The sequence below is a fragment of the Elephas maximus genome, chromosome 20 (genome assembly GCF_024166365.1).
Source record: "Elephas maximus indicus isolate mEleMax1 chromosome 20, mEleMax1 primary haplotype, whole genome shotgun sequence".
NCBI lineage: Eukaryota > Metazoa > Chordata > Mammalia > Proboscidea > Elephantidae > Elephas > Elephas maximus.
Genome location: NC_064838.1, coordinates 66,855,032 through 66,881,827, shown reverse-complemented (window position 1 = coordinate 66,881,827; position 26,796 = coordinate 66,855,032). Strand labels below are relative to the sequence as shown.

The following is a 26,796-nucleotide window of genomic DNA, read 5'->3' as shown; positions in this document are numbered from 1 at the left end:
CTCCAGCACAAAACTTAAGGGGGCACCAAAAAACTCAGTAATCAAGATAAATGATATTTTAATGCTATATATATATGTTTTTAAAATGCACAAAAAAAGGAAAAAAGTTCATGATGAACAAAATATCTAAATAAATGAAGGATCAGTAATAGTGTGTAAAACCATTTTGGGGCCTGAGGTAAAAACAAAATTCAGTAATTAGAAGTATTACATTAAAATATAATTGCTTTTGTTTAGCAGCCAAGCTCTTAACCACTGTGCCAGGGGCCATGATTTCAGGGGACATCTAGGTCAATTGGCGTAATAAAATCTACTAAGAAAACATTCTGCATCCCACTTTGGAGAGTGGCATCTGGGGTCTTAAACGCTAGCAAGCGGCCATCTAAGATGCATCAACTAGTCTCAACGCACCTGGAGCAAAGGAGAATGAAGACCACCAAAGACACAAGGTAATTATGAGCCCAAGAGACAGAAAGGGCCGCATAAACCAGAAACTACATCAGCCTGAGACCAGAAGAACGAGATGGTGCCTGGTTACAACCGATGACTGCCCTGACAGGGAACACAACAAAGAACTCCTGAGAGAACAGTTGAGCAGTGGCATACAGACCCCAAATTCTCATAAAAAGACCACACTTAATGGTCTGACTGAGACTAGAAGGACCCCAGAGGTCATGATTCCCAGACCTTCTGTTAGCCCAAGACAGGAACCATTCCTAAAGCCAACTCTTCAGACAGGGATTGGACTGGACTATGGGTTAGAAAATGATACTGGTGAGGAGTGAGCTTCTTGGATCAAGTAGACACATGAGACTATGTGGGCAGCTCCTGTCTGGAGGGGAGATGAGAGGGCAGAGGGGGTAAGAAGCTGGCATAATGGACACGAAAAAGAGAGAGAGGAGAGAAGCAGTATTCTGTCTCATCAGGCGGAGAGCAACTACGAGTATACAGCAACGTGTATATAAATTTTTGTATGAGAGAGTGACTTGATTTGTAAACTTGCACTAGAGCACATATATATAATTGCTCAATGGCTGAGGCTGTTGTCGCCCTAGTCCCAGCCCTACTATGAAATGACTGAGGAATCACATCAATGATTCATCATCCATTTGGAGAATATCTACTATGTACCAGGCACTGAGATGAAAATTGCTAGATTTTATTTGTTTGATCCTTATAACAACTCTTATTAAATATATACTGGTTTCCCCATTTTACAGATAAGGAAATTAAGGCTCAGAAGCTAGAAAACTGGCCCTTATATAAGAAGTGACAGACCAAAGAGTCAGTTCCAGATCTGTGGCATTAAATCATGCTCTATAACAGGAGTCAGCCAGCTATGGACCACAGGCCAAATCCAGTCCACGGCCTGTTTTTATAAAAATAAAGTTTTATTGGAAAACAGCCACACACATCCACTTACAGATTGTCTATGGTTGCTTTCACGCTATGAAAGTAGAGTTGAGTAGTTGTGATAGAGACAGCCAAGCCTAAAATATTTACCATCTGGCCCTTACAGAAAAGGTTTGTCAACCCTTGTTCTAAAACACCATAAGATATACTTGTCCAGCAGGAATGTCATATAGGTTACTGTCACCTGTATGTGTACATGTGATATTCTATATCCCAGCAATTCTAGTTCACACTAACGATTCTAGGAAAATACATATGTACACGAGAAGGGATACAACACTTCAGTATTTATAACGCGAAAGAATTGGTAATAACTTAAAAATATTCATTTGTAGGGACTCGCAAACAACATTACCCAGTATTACTCGCCAGTTCAAAAGTAGATAGCCATACTCTAGGATAAATTCCAAAAGGATCAAAGACTTAAATATTTAAAATAAATAAATACAAGTACTGGAAAAAGTCATGGGAAAGTTTGGTGTAGGAAAAGCATTTCTATGTATCACAGAAAAGAATGATAAAATCAAATACATTTAAAAAATTAATTTTCTGTTTGGCAGAAATCACCACAACAAATAGCAAAAGACAAATGACAAACAAAAAAGTATTTGTAATTCATAGCACAGAAGGAAAAGCTCTTTCATATATCAAGAGATTCTAGAAACAGGTAAACCCAAAATTCCGTACGAAAATAAGCAAAGGATATGAACCAATAGTTCAAATCAAGGAAACACAAATGGCCGTGTACAGGAAAAGTTGCTCTACCTACCTTGTAATGAGAAATACAAATTAAAACTACATACGTGGGATTTTCACCTCCTACATCTGCAAACATGAAAATATTTGATTATACACTGTTAGGGAGTTTGAGTTCAAATACGCACTCTTATTTATGGCTACTGGAAGATCGGTACAATCTCTATGGAAGAAATTTTGCCAATAACTATTAAAATTACAAAGTGTACCCCTTTGACCAAGGTGTTCATCCTATACATATTTGTACAACGTTAAGGTTATTTGTGGAAGCATTGATAGTTATATTCAAGATTGGGGACAATTAAATATCCATCACCAAGGAGTTAGCTAACTAAATTATGGTAAATCAATAGAATGAAATACCCTGGAATTGGAGGGGAGAGGATGGAGGGAGGTACAGAACCTCCTTAAGCTAAAATGGAACAACCTCCAAGATACACTGTTAAGTAAAAAAACCAATGTGCAGAACAGTGTGTACACTATGCTACTGTGTGTGTTTACAAAATGGGAAAATAAATAACCATATATGTTTATCTGTACTTGCATAAAATACCTCTGGAATCATATTTAAGAAACCATAACAATAGTAGAGAAAGAGGACATAGGAGTGGGAGGCTTTTCACTACTTACTGTTTTATACTTTCTGAACTTTGAACCATGTAAATATATTAAAAGTTATATGTTATAAAATTACATATACTAAATATATATATATATATAAATGAAGTAAAAAATACAGAATTTTTAAAAGGAGGTTTTTTTTTTTTTTAAGGAGTATCTGACACCGTTCAGTGAAAAAAAGCACTTGCAGGGCCATTATTTCAGAACTATGTCATATCCTATAAAGAAAAAATAAATGTAAATCAAAACCAGTGACAGGAACATATACAAAGACTGAGACAAAATTGCTGAACTGTTAATGGTGGTTACCTCTGGGGTGGGGTCAACAGACGTTACCATCGTCTACGACGGCATTTACTTTGAGTATATACATATGTGGTACTTCTGTCACTAAAAAATTATATCTATTAAAAAGATCGGGATACACACACTTCTGTGATCTTGACCTCAGAATTTCTCCAGGGAATCTGAAACTCCTGAGGTCCTGTTCCCTTTTGGCATGTATTCTCCAAGGGGATGGCATCGCCCACAATGAGGTGCAAAGTGGTTCTCGGCGGGGGTGGGGGCATAAATATATTTTTCACGTATAAAGCATACACATACTTATGGAACATGATCAGTGTATCTATGGTGTTTAAATACCATGGGGGATGACTAGAGAAAGAATGCCTAAAAAGTTTTCTAGGTGGAGGTAAGAATAAAACACAAGGTTGCGCAATAACGCATCATGGAATTATGTAGACAACAAAGATCCTCATGTCTTTTTCGTGTGACTGTGAAGCCAGATGTTTCTTAAAGCAGATGCTCTATTTCAACCTAAAAATGAGATAAATAGAAATGGAGCCAGTATTACTGAGACCTCATTATGTTCTTCACTGTTATATTTTAATCCCGTATGAAATCCCTGTAAATTATTAGTACACTGGTTTTGGTTTTTCCGAACGGGAAACTGGGAGTCACTAGCTGTAAAAGCGCTGACCCAAGTCTGGGCGACCCTTCCAGGATACTGCACTACCAGTTTCTTCTTCACTGCTACATCAGATTTTATTTTCACCCATCATTCCTACCTTTCGAGAACTTGGTAGATCCTGATTTTGTAACCCAATTTCTGACCTTATGTCTCCCCACAACTTGCCATTCACAAATTTAATAAATCTATCTCCTTTGTCAAGTTGTTGATAAAAATGCTCAAAAGGCCAGAGATAGAGTTCTCCATCACAGCAGTTATCCATTACGCGGAATTCCCTGGGAAGGGTTTTTAATCTCTCATGGATTCTCACTTCTCTATCTCGACTCTCAGCAATATCAAGAGATAGTCTGTCAAGGCTTTTACTAAAATCCAAATACCAATGTCCAAAAACCAGAATCACTGCCGTCAAATCGATTTCAACTCATAGCGACCCTATAGGACAGAGGAGAACTGCCCCATAGCGTTTCCAAGGAGCGCCTGGCGGATTTGAACTGCCAACTTCTTGGTTAGCAGCCCTAGCACTTAACCACTATGCCACCAGGGTTTCCATATCAATGTCAGTTACACTTAAAAATCTAGCAATGTTTTTAACTCACTATTGGCACTACAGATGCTGTGGTGGTGAGCACTCAGAGTGGTTAAGTACTTGGATGCTAACCAAAAGGATGGCGGTTCGAATCCACCAACTCCTCTGCAGGAGAAAGATGAGGCTGTCTGTCTCCATAAGATTACAGCCTTGGAAGCTCTCTGGGGCAGTTCTACTCTGTCCTATAGAGTAGATCTGGGTCGGAATCGACTTGACCCAATGGCAACAGGCTTGGGTTTTTTTTTTTTTTTTTTTTTGGTTTACAGGCACTTCAAGGGGTGATAACAATAGACTTTACTCGTAGAATATCAGAACAGAGTTCTTTGAAGGCAGGACACCCTCTGAGTTCTTAACCTTTGTAACTTAATAACTACTGGAAAAACAGTCATTTGAGAAATAGAGGTTACATGAAATAAACATGGTTAACAATGGGAATATTAAAAAGAACAAATCAGTGAACACAAAAATGGCTAGATTTCTTGTTTTTCATTCTGTCTAATCAACATAAAAAGTGAGATAAGAATCTTCATAAACCTTAAGAATCTACTAAGTTTCATTAATGGACAGGAAACAAATTCATGAGTTACAGAAGGCATCGACTGAAACTGACAACCAAGAACCTGGCCACCATAAACAAAGTGTCCTGGGGAAAAACACCTGGGGATTTATTTTTAAGTGAAACACACTTTCATTTCAGAATTTAAATGATGAGCTGTGGCTGGCCCACTGAACATGGCTGTGGATTATGCAAACAGGGTTCCCAAATGCTGGCCCAAAGACCAATGCTGAGCTTTATGTACTGGGGAACCTGATTAAAAATAAAACACACACTCCAGAGCCCCATATAAACATCTCCAAGGGTGAGGTCAAGGAAACTGTGTTTTTGGAACAAAGAGAATAGCCATGAATAATAATAAGACCTGACACTGTTGTTTGCAGACATTATGCTACGTGCTTTACAGGAGTCACCTGGCATCATTCTCAAATCACCTATGAGTGGTGTTATGTAGATAAGGGAACTGAGGCTCAAATACCCTGACCCATGTCACTCCTCTAGTAAGTACCTCTTAACCCTCATTCTTCATACCCGTTTCTTATTGACACCGAACATTCACAGAACACTGACAATGGAGGCAATACTATTTAAACTGCAGTTGAGAAAGATTAACTTACTTGTTATTTGGATCACACAACTAAACAAGTAGCAGAACCAGGACTGGACCCCAGGCAGTGGCTCCACAGCCCCACCAACTAAACATCACACATGGTAATGTTTAAAGGGGTGGGAAATTCTGATGTTAGCCAAATCTGAAGGTCAACTGCATGTCTAGAGCCAAGGGCTGAGCACAGCTGCTCCACGGAGGACTGGATCTCTCAGTCAAGGCCACAGGCTGGGGAAAAAGGCTGGCTGCTTTGACCGTGGCTATTCATAATTAGCAAACAAAGTACTTATTATTACCAAAGTACTAACATTTTCAGTAAAACCATGTGTTCCTAGGTGGGGCAACGTAGGCAGATAAAGGGAAATAAAGTGAGTAAGCAACTGCTTCTGTGCCCTAGAGATAGTCACAGCAAGACGTAATCTCCTGTAATTTCCACAGTAAATCTGAGAGGACTAAAGCCATAAACATCGCAAGGTTACGGTGGAAAGAAAAAACTCCTGGAGAAGTCACAAGGACGTGTAATTAAAACCGCAGACCCTCGTGCACTAAGAAAGTGTTCCTCTTTAACGATGTTACTGTTGTTGTCGGGTACCCTTGAGTCTATTCCAACTCTCAGCGGCCCCATATGACAGAGTACAACTGCCCCATAGGGTTTTCCTGGCTGTAACCTTTATGGGAGCAGATCGCCAGGTCTTTCTCCCATGGAGCCGCTGGATGGGTTTGAATCGCCAAACTTTCAATTAGCAGCCAAGAGCTTAACCTACTGCACCACCAGTGCTCCTTTATTTAAAGGTAACACAAGATTAATACCAATATCAACCCACTTTAAGGCCAGTGGTATGGCATCATGGCACCAAACCAACCAAACCCGCTGCCGTCGAGTCAATTCCGGCTCATGGTGACCCAACAGGACAGAGCAGAACTGCCCCAGAGTCTCCAAGGAGTGCCTGGTGGATTCGATCTGCTGACCTTTTGGTTAGCAGCCAAGTGCTTAACCACTACGCCACCAGGGTTTCCTATCATGGTACATAACTATGGTAAACACCTGTTTACTAAAAATGAAAAAAGTTTGGCTTAAGGCGGACGGCTGTGTTGTGTCTGCAATTCGCCAACTAGGTTGTTTAAGTAACACAAATAACCATGAGAAAAAAACATTCCTGACAACACTCTAAGTACACAGTATGACTTGACAGTTCTGTGGTGGAATCTTGCATGTCTGGAACTAAAAAGGAAAAAAAGAAGAAAACAGTGAAGTGAAAAAAAATTTTTTAGTCACAGAAGAAACAAGAAGATGATACAGGATTGGCCAATGCAGTGATGTATTCTTTCGGTAAGATACATAAAAATGGGCTCGATGAGGAGAGGAAACTGAAGTTAGGATCCACAGCTCCTGACTAAGCAGGATTTTTTTTTTTTTTCTGCTTGTGGTTAACATTTTTCCTTCTGGATTCTAGAACTACAACACTGAACAATGAAGTAGATGTGAATTCCTGTCCACCACATTGATGCACCTGGCTGGAATTCTTTGGTTTAAGAGCTCACATCCCAGAGACAATGTTTAGTGATTTCCAGAACAGTTGGGACCTGGTTGTGAAAAACAAGTGCTCTAACTGGCAAATTAGAAATCCCTTCCTTACAGATAAAACTGCTAATGCAGACAAAAATAATTATTTTGAGAAGACACTGGACAAAGAGAAGGAAACGTGCTACAATCAGCTTCCATTCTCTCTACAGCCTTGGTAACTCAACTGTGGGGCCACTCTTCAAGAGGAAAGTTAGACCTTTTGAGTGTCTATCAGGAAACATTTTCATTTATTAGCATTAATGTTTCTCCTCAACTCCCTCCAAAAGCGTCTAACTCAGAAAAACAAGGAGAAAAAAAAAAAAGAAAGAAAAGCCATTTGATACAGAACAGACATTTCTTTAAGCAGCAGACCTTTAACCACGCTTGCTGGGCCGGGTCACAAGAACAGGCCTAAAAACCACTGTGGTTCTAAGCATCAACTGTACTTGATAGCTCACACAGAATCTGAGTTAGGATATGCCAAACGAGGGCTGCTCCCCTTTCTTTGGGTAAGATCCCAAAGAGAAGCAAATTGCAGATGCCAAGAGAAAACAAGCCAACTATTCCATCGGCTACTGATACTCTATCAAAGACAACATTGAGCAAAACCTCAGTAATGCCCAACACTGCTCTTGGGCGGAAAGCAGAAGTCCTCCTTTACCTAGAGCTCTGAACCCCAGCGTACACATATGCTTCTCCTAAGACCGAGGGCAGATAAAGAAATCACCAGTACCTTCAGCCTAATACTTATCTGCAAGTTTGGAGGGCTACTTTCTGAAAGAGCAGCGGTTCTGACCCATGGTGAGATGCCCATGTAGAAGCCCTAGGCCCTCGAGGGCATTTGAGCACAGAACCCTTGCCTTCAGTCCATTTGCCTACTCCGCATCTTCACTGGTGATTATCAAACCAAAGAAAAACCCTTTGCTATTGAGTCAATTCCGACTCATAGTGACCCTATAGGACAGACTTGAATTGCCCCACAGGGTTTCCAAGGAGCGGCTGGTGGATTCAGACCATCAACCTTTGAGTTAGCGGTCCAAGCTCTTAAGCCCTGTGCCGCCAGGGCTCCCCGGTGCTGGGAGGCATCTCAGGTCTCGTGTGTGCAAACCTGAATTTCCAGGTCTTTCTCCCATCGTGAACCTGGTACAAAGCAGTCTTCATGATCTGCAGAGCATCCTTCAAGGGCTCAGGACAAAAAACTTGGAGTCATATATCCTTCCTTCTTAATCTTCTTCCCCACAGACAGGAGCATCTTTACAACAGATCCAGAAGCTGACTACTTCTTGCCATCCTTAATTGAAAACACTCTGGCCCACATTGCTATCATCTCTGCTCTGTATTACTGCAACTATCTCCTATGCCCAGGCTTGCCCTCTGTTACGGGCTGAACTGTGTCCCCAAACACACGTGGTGTAAATCCTAACCCCTAAACCTGTGGTTACAATCCCATTTGGGAATGGGTTTTCTGTGTTATGTTAATATGGCAGTATAAGAGTAGGGTGTGTTTTAAACCAATCCCTCTTGAGACATAAACCAAGCAGACTAGGTACAGGGGATCGAGCAGAGCTGGGGGACGCAGATGCCATACCACAGGAGGACCACCAAGGAGCCAATACACAGAAGCTGAAAAGACAAGAACCTTCCCCCAGAGCCGACAGAGGGAGCCTTCCCCTGGAGTTGGCACCCTGAATTCAGACTTCTTGCCTCACAACTGTGAGAAAATAAATTTGTTTGTTAAAGCCGCTCACTTGTGGTCGTTCTGTTCAGCAGCACTAGATAACTAAGACATCCTCTTTCAGTCTATTATCAACATGGCAGCCAGCAAACCTGTTAAAAAACCTGTTACCTGCTAAAACCGTCCAATAGCACCTTCTGTTATTCAGAATAAGTCACAGACCCGCAGACAGTGTACAAGGCCCTACAGGATCCGCATGTTACCCCCGGCCACAGCTCCTACTCCCCTCCCTGAGGTCCCCTCTGTATAAGCCACTCTGCTGTCCCTTGAATGTGTCACGCGGTTTCCTGCTGTGCTCTCAGCCTATCTGGGTAAGAAGTAACCACTCACCTCCTAGAAATCTTTACTTAAAAATGTCCCCTTTTCAGTGAGATCCACTACTCGGTATTCAAAACTACAACTGCCATCTCAATAAGCTTTCTTCCGCTTTTATTGTTCCTCCGTAGCAGCCACCTTCTAATACGATGGAAACCCTGGTGGCGTAGTGGTTAAGTGCTACAGCTGCTAACCAAAGGGTTGGCAGTTCAAATCCGCAGGCGCTCCTTGGAAACTCTAACGGGCAGTTCTACTCTGTCCTGTAGGGTCGCTATGAGTCGGAATCGACTCGACGGCACTGGGTTTTTGGGTTTTACTTATTTTGAGGTCCCTGAGCGGCGCAAACAGTTTGCAATCGTCTACTAACCGAAAGTTTGGTAGTTCACACCCACTCACAGGTTTGAACAATTCAATCATTTTCAGTACATCTGTAGAGCTGTACAGCCATCACAACAATCTCGGGGTAGGACATTGCCATCCCACCAGATGACCTGGAGAGGGATTTTTAACTGGAAATGGGCCTACACTGCATCCTTCCCCGAGGGTACCACACAGCTGAACTTCTAGGAAAACACTGTTTGGCATAACTTGCTCAAGGACCACTGTTACTCATCAGAATCTACAGTTTCCTTTTACTTTGGATAAGTATTTTTGAGTTCCTGCATGGTAGCAAACACTGTGAGAGCAATGAAAATAAAAAGATGAGTCTATTTTGAATCTTGCTCTCAAACAACATGTATGGACCATCCATAAAAACATGCATTTTCCAGCATGACCTCTGCCAAATGGGAAGATTTTTCCCCACTGAATGGCTTCATGTAGTTTCAATGAGAGCAGGTTCCTCAGGCATCCTTCACCAGATAAGCCCAAGTGTGTCCTTCTCAGATGGTGCATCTGCAATTAGCAACCTTCCCTTATGGAAACCAAGCGCTCCCTGAAACTAACGTGCACAAATATTCTAACCACATTGGGATATTAATGAAATAGTGGTGAACAGAAAATAATAAGTTAACCAACATGGCACCATTAAACTCAGGGTTTTAGAAGGTTCAGGAAATTTAGCTTAAGCAGCAGGTGTAAGTTCTCCACACCTAAGCTAACTTGGCCCCAATTCCTTCACTGGGTATTTATTTCCTAACCTGCCATTGCAGACCTGCCAATGTGACTTCAAGAATTAAACACAATTTAAGATACAGATTCTAGAACTTTCTTTGGGTGTTCAAACTAAAAAGACAAATTCTAAACATCTAAAGGGGTTCCGTTCCGACAACTTTGTCTTTAGTCAGTTCTGATGGAAGTTGAATACCTCATTTTTTTTTAAGTTTTTATTGTCTTTTACTATCATTTTATAAATCTCTGTATCTTTATAAATCCAATCTTTGTTTTTAGGACCTGGAAACATTTTTATAAACTTACAGATATAGTTTAGTACACACATCAACAAAAAAACCAAACCCATCAGCGTTGAGTGGATTCTGACTCATGGTGACCCTACAGGACAGAACAGAACTGCCCCATAGGGTTTCCAAAGCTATAATCTTTATGGAAGCAAGACTGTCACATCTTTCTCCCATAGAGCAGCTGGTGGGTTTGAACTGCTGACCTTGTGGTTACCGGATAAGCACTTAAACACTGCGTCACCAGGGCTTCTCTAATACATACATACTTACATACAATAAAAACTTCACAGATGATAAAAAAAAAAAAAAGGACGGTTGTAATAAGTGCAGTTCATTGTAACTCAAATACATTGTAAGTTGGTGGCTACCTGTACTTTAAAATCAAAATCAAAATTGCCACTACTAATCTGCCTTTACTATTAATTATGTCAAAGAGTTTCTCCCCTTACGTATTTATGGAAAATTTGTTACCCAGTAACAACTAGAATTCCAAAGCAAAATATATACACCAGGTATCTTTCTTTCAAGTATTACTTCTGAGGCTCAGACAAAGGTATTAAATTAGCTTCAAAAGTAGCAAATATTAACACCAAATTTGAAAACACGGTGGCTATTTTTTCTTCAGGCCTCATTAGCTCTTTCCCTCTGCTTTCTGGATTTCTTTGATGGTAATTTTTTTACAAGAAAGACTAAGTGTGGTCTTGCTGTTGCTAAAACACACACATAAGTCAGAAGATGAGTTAAAACCATTCTGCCATTTACCTCACGAGACATGGAGTTTCTAAACATCATCCACAAAGTTACTCAGGGACCCTACACTGATGAATCAAATTAACACGAGCTGACATTATAAACACAAGCAATCGGGAGATATATCTTACACGGTTCAAAAAAGTGGCATTTCATTAACTTGCTGAAGAATATTTATGACTGAAGTCAAATAGACAATTATCTGGCTGAAAAGGAATGACTAGGACCTAGCTATAGCTGGAGAAAGATTGGCCCCAAAACTGAACTCAAAATTATCTCCAGATTATTTTGAAATGCATTGATCTCAAAAACAACCTCACTGTTCATTCACTAACCCGTGCAGATAAATCTATCCTCTGAAAAAGGGTTGGAAATAGGAGGCATTGATGGTTACACAGTGTTGCCTGTGTAAATGACAAAGCCACCAAATTGTACGGTTAAAATAACACATTGTAAGTTATTTATGTTTTAGCAAAATAAAACTTTACATTAAATAAAAATAAAAGAAACCCATCCTAAAGGTGTAACTAAGAAGGAACAGGAAGGAGTACCATCTACCCAGTGTAGCTTTCCAAGGAGTACCATCTACCCAGTGTAGCTTTCCAAGGAGTACCATCTACCCAGTGTAGCTTTCCAAGGAGTACCATCTACCCAGTGTAGCTTTCCAAGGAGTACCATCTACCCAGTGTAGCTTTCCAAGGAGTACCATCTACCCAGTGTAGCTTTCCAAGGAGTACCATCTACCCAGTGTAGCTTTCCAAGGAGTACCATCTACCCAGTGTAGCTTTCCAAGGCAAAAAGCACTATCCTGCCCTTGCCGTGATGAAGCACGCTGGGCCAGGTGATGTGCTCCCCAGGTTGGCCATGAGCAGCTGGCAGACACCAAATGTTTTAGTGCTGGATGGCCAGGTGTGCTCACCAGGGCCCACGATGCACCTGCAAGATGAAGGGAATGAGGGGGCACCGAGCCAGTCTATGTTTGTGGAGAAACCTTTCTGAGAGGGCACAGCTTGCAGGGAGTCCAGACCTGCCTCACGTTATTCCTGATCACCCTCACATCAACCGTCTCTCCCAAGACCCACCCTCTCGATGAAGCCTTGCCCATCTCCTTCAGTGCTTCCTCAGAGAAAGGCGATTTGTATCACACAACTCAGTATTAGATTACTAGGTACCCAACGGTTATTTATTATTTCATGTATTTAATTAAAATTCCCCAAGAAGAGTAATTAATTCATTCACAAAACATTTATTATCCTTTATTATTCCAATTATGCACTGCTCCATTAAAAAAATTCATTCAAGGTTTTTTCCACGCCTCCTTTTTACTGAGCTCTGCATCCAGGGCGTACTGGAACATGACTGAGGGACAAGGGTCTCCACCCACTCACCCAACACAGCACACGTTTTTGTGCATACAATTACTGCCACTCTTGCTACAGCCACCACTTCCAGTTGCCATCAAGTCGCTTCTGACTCATACTGACACCACGTGTGTCGGAGTACAACTGGGCTCCACACGGTTTTCAATGGCTAATTTTTCAGAAGTAGATCACCAGGCGTTTCTTCTGAGGTGCCTCTGGGTGGACTCAAACTGCCAACCTTTTGGTTAGCAGCCAACTGCGTTAATGGTTTGTACCACCCAGGGATGTGGCCACCACTGTCTACCATTAAAGAATCATCCATTCATCAAGGCACTTGGCTGCATTATTTCATTTTACTCCCCATTCTATCCTGTGTCAAATGCAATGTTACAATCCCCATTACGCAGACGTGTGGGGATGAAAATTCTGGTGAATCTGTGACCCACATTTGTGCTCTTAGATTCAACCACACATGACGTGGACTTTTCAATGAAATGTGTGGGGTATGGACACCATGTCTCACAACTTAAGGTTTTCAATGACTAACTACTCTACAGATGTTCTCTAAAGCTGACCAACTGTACCAGCATATTTTTCGCTGTACATTGCTCTGAAATATCACCAATTGCAGGCAGTACCGCCTCAACCACCATCACTCGCCACGCTGCTCCCTCCCATTTAAGAGACGAGGCAATTAAGGTCGAGAGGACTGAAATGAACAGCCCAAAGACAACTCAAAAATGGTAGTGCCTTGATTTTACCACGTTCTCAGTCTGCATCGGCTCACCGTACCACATGGCAAATTACAAGTGCAGAGGGCGTAATGGCAGATGAACTAAAGACACTGGCAGAGGTACCACCACAGAGCACGACACTTCAGGGAGAATTTTCCCAATGTGAATTCCACAAACCAAACCTGTTGCCATCAAGTCCATTCCGACTCATAGCGACCCTATCTGTGGGACAGAGTAGAACTGTCCCATAGGGTTTCCAAGGAGCAGCTGGTGGATTTGAACTGCCAATGTTTTGGTTAGCAGCCTGATTTCTTAACCACTGCACCACCAGGGCTCTCAATATGCCTTATAGCTATAAAAATTTTCATACATGGTTAAGTCTACATGTGAAAGTCATCCCTAAGTAACCCAAACTCACCATAGGACAAGAGTTAGCAGAGAGGCTTCATGTAAGTATTCTTAACGCCAAAAAAAGGAGCCCTGGTGATGTCCTGGTTAATGGCTCAGCTGCTAACTCAAAGGTTGGTGGTTTGAGCCCACTCAGAGGCTCCGTGGAAGAAAGATCTGGCGATCTTCTCCTGTAAAGATTAGAGCCAAGAAAACCCTATGAGGCAGTTCTGCTCTGTCACGTGGGGCCCAGGGGGCCACTAGGAGTTGGAACCGGCTTGACAGCACCAACAACAAGCACCAGTGTCAGAAAGGGAAGAACACACTGTCCCAACAATGAGAGTGCATACACGCTTGACAGTACCAACAACGAGCACCAATGTCAGAAAGGGAAGAACACTGTCCTAACAGTGAGAGTGCGTACACGCTTGACAGTACCAACAACAAGCACCAATGTCAGAAAGGGAAGAACACACTGTCCCAACAATGAGAATGCGTACACGCTTGACAGTACCAACAACAAGCACCAATGTCAGAAAGGGAAGAACACACTGTCCCAACAGTGAGAGTGCGTACACACTTGACAGTACCTAACAACAAGCACCAATGTCAAAAGGGAAGAACACACTGTCCCAACAGTGAGAGTGCGTACACACTTGACAGTACCTAACAACAAGCACCGCCGTCAGAAAGGGAAGACCACACTGTCCCAACAGTGAGAGTGCGTACACACTTGACAGCACCTGACAACAAGCACCACTGTCAGAAAGGGAAGAACACACTGTCCCAACAGTGAGGGTGTGTACACACTTGACAGTACCAACAACAAGCACCAATGTCAAAAGGGAAGAACACACTGTCCCAACAGTGAGAGTGCGTACACACTTGACAGTACCTAACAACAAGCACCACTGTCAGAAAGGGAAGAACAAACTGTCCCAACAGTGAGAGTGCGTACACATGTGATGGAATAAACACAGCTCTAAAATACTGCTGTAGAGATGACTCAACAATGGAAAATGGCTATGAAAAGTAGAAAAAGCAGGGTATGAAATCATACATCCACCATGACTGTAACCACAACAACAATGAATACCTGTAAAGAAAAAGGGAGTGGAGTAAAACCCATGAAAACAGTAACTGAGCCCACGGTGGGAACAGGAGAAAACTGCCTCTTACACTCCTACTCACAACTTGGTTTATTTCAAAATGCAAAAGAACAAAACACATACACACCTAAAAATAAAACCTCACAAATCCTTCACGAGTTTTACCCTTTTACTTAAGAGTCCTAAATACTTGATAATTGATTTCTTTACATTTAAGGTTTTAGGCCATTTTCTTGGCCAAATATAGAACTTGCTTATGACCAAAATGGCATCACCCATTCAGCTTAATGTCAGAAGCAATTATTTCATACAAGACTGACATGTCATTGTGAAGAACGCCTACTCCTTATACTGACTCGGCTTCCAACAGCACGTACTTGATATATGTTATGTATATTTCTCACCTCCATGTTCCCATGGGAGACCAAGATCTTCTATTGATTATACAGCCACAGTAGTCAAAACAGCCTGGTACTGGTACAACAACAGGCACATAGACCAATGGAACAGAATTGAGAACCCAGATATAAATCCATCCACATATGAACAGCTGATATTTGACAAAGGACCAGTGTCAGTTAATTGGGGAAAAGATAGTCTTTTTAACAAATGGTGCTGGCATAACTGGATATCCATTTGCAAAAAAATGAAACAGGACCCATACCTCACACCATGCACAAAAACTAACTCCAAGTGGATCAAAGACCTAAACATAGAGACTAAAACGATAAAAATCATGGAAGAAAAAATAGGGACAACCTTAGGAGCCCTAATTCAAGGCATAAACAGAATACAAAACATCACCAAAAATGACAAAGAGAAACCAGATGATAACTGGGAGCTCCTAAAAATCAAACACCTATGCTCATCTAAAGACTTCACCAAAAGAGTAAAAAGACCACCTACAGACTGGGAAAGAATTTTCAGTTATGACATCTCCAACCAGCGCCTGATTTCTAAAATCTATATGATTCTGTTAAAACTCAACTACAAAAAGACAAACAACCCAATCAAGAAGTGGGCAAAGGATATGAAGACACACTTCACTAAAGAAGATACTCAGGCAGCTAACAGATACATGAGAAAATGTTCTCGATCATTAGCCATTAGAGAAATGTAAATTAAAACCACGATGAGATTCCATCTCACTCCAACAAGGCTGGCATTAATCCAAAAAACACAAAATAACAGACGTTGGAGAGGATGTGGAGAGACTGGAACTCTTATACACTGCTGGTGGGAATGTAAAATGCTACAACCACTTTGGAAATCTATCTGGCGTTTTCTTAAAAAGTTGGAAATAGAACTACCATACAACCCAGAAATCCCACTCCTTAGAATATACCCTAGAGATACAAGAGCCTTCACACGAACAGATATATGCACACCCATGTTTATTGCAGCTCAGTTTACAACAGCAAAAAGCTGGAAGCAACCATGTGCCCATCAACGGATGAATGGATAAATAAATTGTGGTATATTCACACAATGGAATACTACGCATCAATAAAGAACAGTGATGAATCTGTGAAACATTTCATAACATGGAGGAACCTGGAAGGCATTATGCTGAGTGATATTAGTCAGAGGCAAAAGGACAAATATTGTATAAGACCACTATTATAAGATCTTGAGAAACAGTATAAACTGAGAAGAACACATACTTTTGTGGTTACGAGGGGGGAGGGAGGAAGGGTGGGAGAGGGTTACTTACTGATTAGTTAGTAGATAAGAGCTACTTTAGGTGAAGGGAAGGACAATACTCAATACAAGGAAGGTCAGCTCAAATGGACTGGACCAAAAGCAAAGAAGTTTCCAGGATAAACTGAATGCTTCAAAGGTCAGCGGAGCAAGGGCGGGGGTTTGGGGACTATGGCTTAAGGGAACTTCTAAGTCAATTGGCAAAATAATACTATTGTGAAAACATTCTGCATCCCACTTTGAAATGTGGCGTCTGGGGTCTTAAATGCTAACAAGCGGCCATCTAGATGCATCAATGGGTCTCAACCCACCTGGACCAAAGGAGAATGAAGAACAAGAACACCAAGGTCACACTACAACTATGAGCCCAAGAGACAGAAAGGGCCACATGAACCAGAGACTTACATCATCCTGAGACCAGAAGAACTAGATGGTGCCTGGCCACAACCGATGACTGCCCTGACAGGGAGCACAACAGAGAACCCCTGAGGGAGCAGGAGATCAGTGGAATGCAGACCCCAAATTCTCATAAAAAGACCAGACTTAATGGTCTGACTGAGACTAGAGGAATCCCAGCAGTCATGGTCCCCAAACCTTCTGTTGGCCCAGGACAGGAACCATTCCCGAAGACAACTCATCAGACATGGAAGGGACTGGACAATGGGCTGGAGAGAGATGCTGATGAAGAGTGAGCTACTTATATCAGGTGGACACTTGAGACTGTGTTGGCATCTCCTGTCTGGAGGGGAGACAGGAGGGTAGAGAGGGTTAGAAAATGGCAAAATTGTCACGAAAGGATAGACTGGAAGGGCTGACTCATTAGGGGGAGAGTAAGTGGGAGTATGGAGTAAGGTGTATATAAGCTTATATGTGACAGACTGACTTGATTGGTAAACGTTCACTTAAAGCTCAATAAAAATTATTTTAAAAAAAGATCTTCTATTGAAAGTTAGTCATATACCATTCTTATCATTATTTAAAATACTTGTTTTACATGCTCATCAGAGAAAACCTAGAAAGCCGTTTGTATATATACAAATACATATGTATTCACAAAAACACACACAACTTTGTTTATATATACATCGTCACAATCACCCATTTACCTTGATGTAAGAATTCTAATTCAAAAAAATGTTTTCCAACAAAAATAGTCATAAACAGAGATGGCCACTTTATTCAACAAGGAAAGCATCTGCTCAAATTGGACAAATTTATAATCACTGTTCAGTAGCAGTTATGTACACAAAATCTGGGAGAACATTACTCATTTCTGATCAGAAGGACATGATTATCAATTATGCTGCTGTTAGCCCTTGTCTTCCCAGTAGGGGAACGAAGTTAGATATCTAAAATGAAGCTAATATAAGACTTGGGGTTTTGATGCATTACTAACATTTCAAATGAGGCTTGAGACCATTCCTCTGATAGGTTAATATTTCTTACTACTTCTGACAAGTAGAATGGAGACTAAACAAAAACAAACTCATTGTCGTTGAGTCAATTTCCTTGCTTTAAAATGAATAGTAACAAAAAACTTTCCAAGGGAGGTTTATTTAACTCTGCCTTGCTGGTTAAAAAGGCTTTAGTGGTCAATGTGAGAGATCAAATCACAGACAATAGAAGCCAACACTGACAGGCCCTTTTGCCTACCCGGGAATACAAAGACAGGTCAGCTCTGTGATTCCTGCAGTGTCTCTATCTGGTCTCAGGCATGTGGTCAAATTGCAACATAAGGGTCACCTGTTCAGGAGTCTTCCTTGACCTCCCATTCTAGGCAAGTTTACTTTGTCAAAAGCTTCAGAAACCCACATTGCTTTCCTTTGGGGTCAATAATGTTAGTTTCATTCATTCACTTGAAAGAATTTGTGCCTATGTTGTGACAACTCCTACCTCCCACCCCCAACCCCCAACTATAAGTTTCACAGCAACCCTAAGAAATAACTAGGAGAAAACTGGCCAACGACCTCCACAGGGTAACCTCAAATAAACATACAAGCAGAGTGCATGTATACAAATGTTACTTCCAGACAAATCCCAGTAGCCCTGACTTCCAACCAGAATACAGAGGCTAAATCTGTTTTACACAGGAAATCACACCACCTCCCCAGGCTGCCCCCCACTGTTCCCACAGAGTACAGAACACCTGTCTGGCACACACTGGGAACTCAGTGAATAAAGTAACAAACTAATGAATGAATGGGAATTCAGACAGTGGCTGTAGTCATCTTAACACTTTTTGCATACGGAATTAATAGTGAATCTCTGTCATCCAGAACACAACCCCGTATCAGCACATCCCAGCTTAAAACAATGTTTTGGTTCACAGACTAAACATCCCATCAGAACAGAACCGGAACTGACTTTCTTGATGACCCTCACTCCCCACTGACGAAGATGACTCAGTCACAGCCCAGTCTTGGGTGTCTCCAGTCGTGTCTCATCCCGTATTGCTGGTGGCCACCTGCTTACAGCATGGCAGGCCGTGCGTGCAAGTAATTAACTCGCAGCGCTCCACTGGCTCTGATACATTCCATGGCGTCAAAAAATTCACCAGCAGGTAGTTAAGCATGCAAGGTGCTTCCCAAGTTAAACTTGATAACCAAATGTCACGTGTAAGCATCAGTCGATATGGAAGACCCTGCTGTCACACAAGTCATGAGTCAGGTGGGGACGCATGGTAACTATGCGTAAATCTCATTGCTTTGAACTCTGTTCATTTGGGCGCTATGGTGATGAGACAGATTAGAAGAAAGACTTGCTTTTGGCTATGAAAGAAAAGCTTTGCTTCATGCTTTGAGAGTCTGAAAATAAAACTGCTTGCACCAGGCTGGACTAGATGCCAAGTTCAATATGGAAAGAAGACATGTATAGCATGGTGATGAAGAGTGTGAGCTAAGCAGCCAGGTGGATGAATCTCACCTTCACCAGGCAAGTGCCTAAAATCACTGTGCCTCAGTTTCCTTGTCTGTAAAATGGGGATAATCATAGTACCTAATTCATAGCACAGCCCTGGTGGCACAGTGGTTAAGAGCTTGGCTGCTAACCAAAAGGTCAGCGGTTCAAATCCATCAGCCACTCCTTGGAAACCCAACGGGGCAGTTCTACTCTGTCCTGTAGGGTTGCTGTAAGTTGGAAGCGACTGGACGGCAACAGTTTTTTTTGTTTGTTTAACTCATAGCACTATAATGAGGTGAACCCAAAACCAAACCCACTACTGTCAAGTCGATTCCGACTCATAGTGACCCGATAGGACAGAGTAGAACTGCCCCATAGAGTTTCTAAGGAGCGCCTGGAGGATCTGGACTGTCGACCTCTTGGTTAGCAGCCGTGGCGCTTAACCACTACACCACCAGGGTTTCCATAATGAGGTGACGTGCTTAAAAATGGTGTATTGCCAACATAGCACATGTGAAGTGATAGCTATTATTACTCTCAGTGTTATTATTACGCATTACTGAACACACAGTAGGACCGTGATAAATACCTGCGGAAACAATGAAGGAATGAGCACACCCCAGACTCTATTCTGGCAGGTTTACGAGAACCCACTTAGACATAACTCACAAGTTCTCCAGGCATTAATGTCAGTCCCCCCGAAGACCTCTCCTTAACACAGTAGTTATCCTGGACTCTTCATTAACTACACGACTGTATCATTTTAGTCAGATTTCTTAAAAAAAAAAAAAAAAAGGCTAAATCATTCAGAGAGTCAGTAATCTCAGCTGCATTTCCTGCTAAAACTCTAGGTCAATGAGATGATACAGGATCAAATGACAATAGTGTGGGTTGGAACCACCAGCGGTTCATCAAAAGGCTTTAAACACGCAGAGAGAACAAAGCCTCAAGCTCCGGCTGAGCCACCGTGTACAGCTCTGGCACAACCGGGACGGACAAAGGAACTGTAATAAAGAGTGGGAAAAAAGGCAATAAAGAGTGGGAAAAAAGGCAATAAAGACAATAGGAGATTTACACGAATGTAGAATTACTGGCTTTATAGGCGCCTGGAGAAACACAGAGCAGGTTGCATCCCTTCCTTCCAGTGAAGGCAGCTTAGTGATTTGGAATTCAACGTTTGACACGGGGTTTTGATCATGAACTAACATTTTGCTAGGGCAGCGGGGAAGGAGGGTCACTTAATTCTAACACCACAATGAATAAACAATGTCCATGGAGGGAGCCATCCAAGAAAAGTCACCAAGTATACAAGAAAGGATCTTCCCTGTGACATTTCCAGCTTCATTCACCACCTTATACTTGAGTGGAGATTACAGATTAATTTTATCCTAAGTATTGGTTTATGTTATAAAGCCATCCTGCCAATTTCTTTGGGAAAGTCTCCAAACCACTTTGGTGATTACAGAATAAAATTGTTCTCTCTGTCCCATCAACTTAGTTTTACGTCCTGAGAAGATAACACACTCCTTCTAAAGCAGATTCCATGTGATACTTGGAATTCTGTTTACAATTTTAAAAAAAGTTTGTTTTCCAGCCAGTTATTTGTTCCCAGGATGCACTAAACGAACCACTGTTGCTAAGGCGCTGTACAGAATGCATTCTGAAAGAATGAGTGAAATGACAACATTCGTTTATTCACATGCTTGTTTGCTGTCTCTTCTCTTTATCACCAAAACAGAAGATAAGCACCATGAAAGCGTCGCTCTTGTCTAACAACTCTCTGCAGCGTCCCAGCTTCTAGAATGTGCCTGGCACATACCGGGCATTCAAAATACACTTGCTGAAAATAGAATTTATCATATATACATACACGATTGATGTATGATTAAATATATGGCTTATCAATGAATCAATAAGTTCCCTAATTTTGACTATATTTCCTAAATTTTATTTTCATTCTTCAAAAAAAAAAAAGCTTTAAAAACTTGTACATATGAAAAATGAATCTTGAGAACAACATGATACAAGTTGATTCTAATTCATAGCAACCCTATAACATAATTAATGTCACTGAATTGTACATGTGAAGGATGCTGAAATAGCAAATGTTTTGTTACATATATATTTACCACAATAAACATAAAGATAATAATAAAAAAAAGGCAAAGCAAAAGAACCTTGAAGTTTAGGAAAGGGTTCCAACATAAACACCACCGAGACTCAGAAGCTCATTCAACGCTCCCCATTTCTCTTCCAGATGGGCTGTATTATGCCCAGTTCCTAGATGAGTAAAGTTATGCTCAGAGAAGTTAAAGACGCTTAATCAAGCCACAGAATTTCAGGAGCTAAGCTGAGATTCACAGCCAGGTACACCTGATTCTAAATCCCACTGTTTTCTACGTCCTTACACTTAAGGAATATAATTAATACATTCCTTTTACAGTCTATTATCCTGAGCTTGTTTTGAGATTCAACACAGCTGTCAACAGTCTTCCACAGTGTTAAACACACTCTTAGAGACACATCCCTCTCACCGTGGATTTCTTCTTACTCAGGCTTAAAGGAACTTAAGGGGCTTAAAAGAGCTTAAGGTGTCAACTCTATCTGAGTCAGAACATAAATCAACACACATCCAACCGAAACCTAAAAATCCACAGAAGTCCCCAGGCACACAGGCCTTCAAGGATCAGGGAGCTAACTTACCTCAGGAAGGGGAGCTAGGTGTAGGGTAACAGGGCAGGGTGGGGGGGACTGCAGAGAACTTCAAAGCGTGAACTGCAGCAGCAGGGGAATCATCTAGAAGAACTGATGAAACACCAAGCCCAGAGCTTCTCATTTAGGAGGCCTGGAGTGGGATTCCGGAACTGGCATTTCTTACAGGTTCCCAGGTGATGCTGATGCTGTCCTGCAGAGACCACACTCTGGGAACGGGTGGGCTACAGCACCTACTCAGGCCTGCCAGGTGTTGAGATTGAGAAACGTAGGCCCTGGCAGACCTTTAGGCTTTTCCAGCAAGGCTGGACTATCCCAAACTACTTGTATCTTTCAAATAGTGTAAAGACCAGAGGGAAGAGACCTTCAAGCCAAGAGTGTCCAACCCTTGAGGAACAATCCTAAATTTTATTAGTTAGGGGACTAAGTAAAGCATTAGGCCATGTTTTCCAAAAAAAAAAAAAAACAAACAGAAATTAATCTGAACTGGGAAAAGTGATAAAGCGGTTTATTTTTGCTTTCCTTAATTAAGCCATAATTTTAAGATGCCTGTATATACCACAACCACAAGGTACCCTCAGTGCTGAGGGAAACCTGCTTCCATACCTGTCCCCAACAACCAAATCCCATCATCTGCAAACAATATAGAAAGCTGAATTCAGTACAGTGAATAATAATTAAATCCACGCTAACGTTTATGGGCATTAGCCTTACCCTTTTCCCTCCCTGGCCTCTTTCCAGGTAACATATGTGCTCCCCTTTGAGGTCTCCTGAAGAGGTGAAGAAGATGATGGTGACGGTGTTTATAACGCCAAAGTTTGCTGACACTTCATTGTCTGTTTGGCACTGCGTCGAGAACACATATCACCTTAATCACTCCTCGCTACATCTCTGCTCAGACAATACTATTATTAGCCCTATTTTATAAAGAGAAAAGCGAAGGCTAACGGATTAAGTAACTTGCCCAATACAGCTAATCAATGAGATTTGAACCCAGCCTCTAGAGTGCAAGCTTTGATCCGTGCTAGTAACCATCAAGCCAACTCCGACTCTTGGTAACCATCCAGTCAACTCCGACTCTTGCTAACCATCAAGTCAACTCCGGCTCACGGTAACCATCCAGCCAACTCCGGCTCACGGTAACCATCCAGTCAACTCCGGCTCACGGTAACCATCCAGTCAACTCCGGCTCACGGTAACCATCCAGTCAGCTCCGGCTCACGGTAACCATCCAGTCAGCTCCAACTCATGGTAACCATCCAGTCAGCTCCGACTCATGGAAACCCCAGGTGTGTCAGACCAGAACTGTGCTCCACAGAGTTTTCAATGGCTAGTTTTTTGGACGTAGACTGCCAGGCCTTTCTTCTGCAGCACCTTTGGGTAATCCTGAACCTCCAACCTTTCAGTTTACAGCCTGGTACATTAACCATCTGTACCAACCAGGGACTCTCTCACAGGACTTTTAAAAGCTGGTGTGCCTGAGCAGAGGAGACAGGGATGTGTGACACCCCTCCACCCCCACTACAAAGTTATGGGTTCTTACTAGCAAAAGCTGCAGGCCTAAAGCCACCTTGTCCTCTGATACCGTCAGAAACAAGGGCGGCAAAACTGCCCTTGTCATGTCTGGATGGATAGGTCTGCACTTGAGAAGCCAAAAGAATGACTCCAGTTGGCTGTCAAGAGGAGTATATTAAATTTCTTGTTCCTGAGACAGATCCCATTGATCTGTTTTACTTAGGCTCCATCTTAAGAGTTGACTTCATAACTTAGGTTTATGACTTCATCAAATGATGCAGAAAAACAACTCCAAAAGCTAAGTGATTATACTGTGCACATTATAGAGCGCTATGTTCACGGCAGGGCAGCTGGCTAAACAAACAGGGACTTTATCACCCTGAGACAGATGGCCTAACACAGGTTTCCTTTTTTTTTTTTTCAAGAAGAGGCTGTGTTTCACCTCTGGGAGGTGTATGACAGCCACACAACTGCGCGTTAAAGAGACATCTGTGGGGCTCCTACTTTATACCAACACTGGGAACCAAGATGAACAAGCCAAAAATGTCCTAAGTCTTCGGGGCTTGTATTCTTGCGGAGGAGAAAGGCATTACACAAGTAAACAAGCTATGGACCTGCCACTTGTGATGATGGATATCAAATCACTGAAGAGGAGGTTAAAAAAGGTCAGAAGAAATCCATAAACCAGCCTTTCAGAGGAGGTAACACCTAAGCTGAGCTCTAATGGACATACATGGGGGAAAGAGGCATTCCAGGCACATGGAAGAACATGAACGAAAGTCCAAGGATGGGACTAGCATGGAAATTTGGGGAGCAAAACAGAACTCAGTGCCAGGAGATGAAAAATGAATGGAACTTTATAAGTGTGAAGAAGCGCAAGATCACTCGGGCCTCTGATGGTCCAGGAAGGCTTCTCTTGACATTGGTCAAGCATTAGGGTGTGGGTGGTATGTTTGAAAGGCAAAAAAAAACAAAAGTTTTGTGAAGACAAGAAGTTTTAAAACCAAAGGTGAAACAAACATGGTTACCATTTTCTTCTATCCAAATATGGTGATTCATTAACATCTTCTGGTGACAGGATTGCCAGGGAGATGTCAACCACTGCCTCACCGTTCGTTACCTGCCCACACGTGCTCACATGCTAACCCCTTAGACAACCTGTGAGCCTTAGGAAGGAGTGGTTTTCCCAAACTGGGAACCCTGTCTTTGAGTCATTCTCTGCCAGGGCCATGGCCAAATGAACTAAGATGGGCACTTGACCCAAAGAAGGCCCCTGGTATTCTGTCTCAAGGGAATTTGAAATTGGAACACTGAGAAATCAGGTTACTTCCATTCAGGCCCTGGACTTCTGGGGCCTGGAGGAAACACAGCAGCAGCCCTGATGGGTCATTAGATAGTGGAGGCGAGGAAAAAGGTCTAGAGAGAGACTACTGACAGATGCTAAGACCATGGGATATCAGCACCAATGGACCAAGAGACAGACAGACAGACAGTGGGGCAGTGGAATGGGGTTCCCAAGTCTTTCCCATAAATGGCCCCTTTTACCCCATGAGTCCAGGGTAGACATTCTTCCCTGGAGTCTGAGAGACAGTCCCGTATTCCCCAAGTAAATTCCTACCTTTGCTCAAAGCCAGTTTGTGTGGCTTTCCCTCCTTGCCACCAAATGATCCTTGACTGATACAGCCAGGGTTCAGAGGGTACTGAGGTTAAAAACCTGTCTATATCCAAACCAACAAGTAATCATCAAGAGCGTATTCTGTGTCCTGCAGAGTAAAGTGAAGCTGAATAAGGCTCAGTTTTTGCCTCTGAAGTCTCTGCCATTCAGCAGAGGAGACGATCATAAAGGCGACTTATATAAGTTAGGCTCACAAAAGAAAATGACAAAGGAAAAAACCCACCACTGTGGAAGAACCCAAGAGAAGGTGGTTAATTAAAACGAAGAGAATCAGGGCCGAAGAGAACCAGGGCCAGCTTCACAGCAAAGGAAACGCTGAGAACCCTTGACCCTCACGTGTCCCCAGGTACAAACTCCATCACTATTTTGTTATTATTTTACCTGAATTCCTGGAATATCTGTTACCAGCCCAATGATATGCAGAAACAAAATAATAACATTAAAGTCTGCAATGATTTGCTTGGGGGAAGGGAAGGAATATCCAACAATCCAGCAAAACTACATAAACTTCATTAAGGCAAGTCATTCTAGCCAGATAAAGGAAAGTACAAGAGTCACAGATTATTAAATGGCTACATACATCTGCTTTTAGATTAAGAAAGAAGTGACCAAGCCACCTAAGTGTCATGTTCACCCAAAAGACCCTATCTGTGGCTTTTAGATGGCGTGATTCAACAGTGCAAAACTGGCTGCTCTAAGTCAATTAAAATAGAATTACATGAAAAGAAGCCCTGGTGGCACAATGGTTAAGAGCACAGCAGCTCACCAAGAGGCTGACAGTTCAAACCCACCCAGCAGCTCCACAGGAGAAAGACCTGGTGATCTGCTTCTGCAAAGGTTGCCACAAAAAAAAGAAAATCAAATCCGCTGCTGTCCCGTCGATTCGGCTCATGGCTGTAATCCTTACAGAAGCAGGTGGCCACATCCTCTTCCCAAGGAGCAGCTGGTGGGTTTGCATTGCAGACCTTTCAGTTAGCAGCCGAGCACTTTAACCCCTACGCCACCAGGGCTCCTCTGTAAAGATTACTGCCCAGAAAACCCTATGGGGCAGTTCTACTCTGTTCCACGGGGTCGCTAAGACTGGACACTGACTTGTTGGTGCCCAACAACAACAACACATGAAAACCAGGGCCCTTCACCAACAGACGCACCAGAAAAATACTAAAAGTGTTTGCAGATCCAAGATGAGATTCTTCTGGCCAGTCACTCCAGGAGAATTTCTTCCACCTTCTGATAGATAAGCTATTGCGTGACACCGGGGAAGAGGGAAGATGAACGCGCCTTGTAGGCAGCCTAATGATTGTCTAATTGTTCCCGTGGATGGGAAAGAAGCTGCGATTACCCACACCAGAAGACCTATGTCTAGTGATCACATGTTTGCGTGCTCGTCATAAAAACGCTGCATCCACGTCAATAAATCTGTGGAGTGCG

The 26,796-nt window shown here is 42.2% G+C and overlaps 1 protein-coding gene across 4 annotated transcripts in view; it reads right to left on the bottom strand.

Annotated features, from left to right (window-relative positions):
- Positions 1–26,796, bottom strand: part of PTPRG (protein tyrosine phosphatase receptor type G) — an 823,034-nt gene that overhangs the window by 365,370 nt on the left and 430,868 nt on the right. The window contains exon 1 of one of the 4 annotated variants that reach the window (XM_049861695.1): positions 5,520–10,436. The exons of the other annotated variants lie outside the window; for them this stretch is intronic. The gene's annotated coding sequence lies outside the window, so the exon portion shown is untranslated. Of the gene's footprint in view, positions 1–5,519; positions 10,437–26,796 lie in introns of those variants that run through there. 4 annotated transcript variants of the gene reach the window in all.